At 42.4% G+C, this 2,186-nt stretch overlaps 1 pseudogene across 1 annotated transcript; it reads right to left on the reverse strand.

Annotated features, from left to right (window-relative positions):
* Positions 1 to 1,326: 1,326 nt before the first annotated feature.
* Positions 1,327 to 1,931, reverse strand: LOC100959347 (annotated as a pseudogene). The gene has a single exon (XR_001161427.1). The product of XR_001161427.1 is annotated as a Krueppel-like factor 4 pseudogene (transcript).
* Between the last annotated feature and the right edge of the window lie 255 nt (positions 1,932 to 2,186).

The raw sequence follows: 2,186 nt of genomic DNA on the forward strand, positions 1-2,186 counted from the left end.
GGCTGGGTTCGAACCTGCCACCCCTCAGTATATGGGGCCAGTGCCCTACTCACTGAGCCACAGGCACTGCCCAATGACTGTTTTCTTAATAATTTTTTAGTAATATTATTGAGAAGCTCGTGGCACTCTGTGAATCATGTTTTATATAGAAAGAAATCAAGACTAAGACACAATTATATTATTTGTGCTGTATTGCTGAGAATACTTATCTTCTATCCTGGTTTGTTTGTGTTGCAATAAAGGAATACCTAAGACTGGGTAATTTTTTTTTTTTTTTTGCAGTTTTTAGCCGGGGCTGGGTTTGAACCCATACCCTCCAGCTTATGGGGCCAGTGCCCTACTCCTTTGAGCCACAGTCACCACCCAGACTGGGTAATTTTTAAAGAAAAAAGTTTTCATGATTCTGCTGGCTGAAGAGTTAAGTAACTGGTAAAAGCCTCAGGCTGCTTCTACTCATGGTGGATGGTGAATAGGAGCCAGGGTGTTCAGAGATCACAGGGTGAGAAAGGAAGCAAAAGAGAGAGGTGATGGAGGTACCCAGCTCTTTAAAAAAAAAAAAAATTTATATCACATATTTTTTAAGGCAAAGAATTATATATACATAAAAAATTTGTTCTGTTTAAGGCATACTTGGGAATAAACCATCGTACCAATTATTGCACATTTGAAACCACAGTGCATAACAGACTGCATAAAAACATTAAAGTAAACCAGGTATATTTATCTGACCTGGGTCATAAATGTAGATCAGAAGACAAAAATAGATTTTCCTTGTCAAAGTATGCAGCAGTTTGACAACTTGGCTTCCTGGTTCGGTACCTTTAGAACCAAGACTCACCAAACACCATCAATTTTTTTTTTTTTTTGAGATAGAATGTCACTATGCAAACCTTGGTAGAGTGCTGTGGCATCACAGCTCATAGCAACCTCAAACTCTTGGGTTAAAGCAATTCTCTTGCCTCAGACTCCTAGTAGCTGGGACTACCAGTGCCTGCCACAATGCTATTTTTTTGTTGCAGTTGTCATAGTTGTTTAGCAGGCCTGAGTGGGTTCGAACCCAACTGCCTCTGTGTATGTGGCCAGAGCCCTAACCACTGAGATATGGGTGCCTAGCCAAACACCATCAATTTTTAAGCTATTAGAACACATTTTCAGTACCTGATTTTTCTTCTAGCATCATAATAATAATGTAACAAAAAATACAAGGTGATCTTAATGCTTATATTTCATCAAAACACAATTCAAGGGAATTCTGATCTTTCCCTCCCCTGGCTCACAGATCTAATTTATACCCTGATAGCCACAACTTACAGTCACCCCCTTGGCATTTCGTTAAGTCCAGGAATATTCAAGTTGGATTTAGAGTTGGAATGATAGAAAATCCAGTCACAGACCCAATCTGTTCTTTGATTTTTGACTTTTGGCTTCCTCATGTTTCTTGACCATTCATTCCCAAGGTGAGCCAGCAGGGAACTTGACCATGATTGTCGTGCTTTCTCGCAGGACTCTTCCCTTCCTCCTTGGGAAGATAAGGTGAAAGATATAAAATACTGAATTCTCTTCTGGCAGTGTGGGTCATACCCATTGTTTGAGACTTAAATGTGCTTCTTCATGTGTAAGGCGAGGTGGTCCGACCTAGAAAATGCACGGTCGCACTTCTGGCACTGGAACGGGCGTTGCCCGGTGTGTTTGCGGTAGTGCCTGGTCAGTTCATTGGACCGGGTGAATTTCCACCCACAGCCATCCCAGTCACAGTGGTAGGGTTTCTCACCTGTGTGGGTTCGCAGATGTGCCTTGAAATGTGAACTCTTTGTATAGGTTTTGCCGCAGCCCGCGTAAAAACAAGTGTGGGTGGTGGTTCTTTTATGCGTCTGTGATCTTCTTCCTCTCTTTGGCTTGGGCTCCTCCGGAGTGCAGGTACTGGGTGCCATGAGTTCTTGGTAATGGAGCTGCATGCTCAGCTCCTTTTAACAACCAGCTCAGACAGGAACTGAATGGGTTAGGGAGGGCACTAATCCATTCATGAGGGATCCACCTCTGTGACCCAAACTCCTCCTACTAGGCCCCACCTTCAACTTTGGGGATCAAATTTCAACACTAAGTTTAAGGGACAAACATCCAAGTTATGGCTTTATGTGTGGGCATAATAGGAGAATAAGCACTAAAGAATATTCATGAAAACCTCA

This window comes from Otolemur garnettii, unplaced genomic scaffold (genome assembly GCF_000181295.1).
Source record: "Otolemur garnettii isolate 467f Iridium unplaced genomic scaffold, OtoGar3 scaffold00062, whole genome shotgun sequence".
Taxonomy (NCBI): Eukaryota; Metazoa; Chordata; class Mammalia; order Primates; family Galagidae; genus Otolemur; species Otolemur garnettii.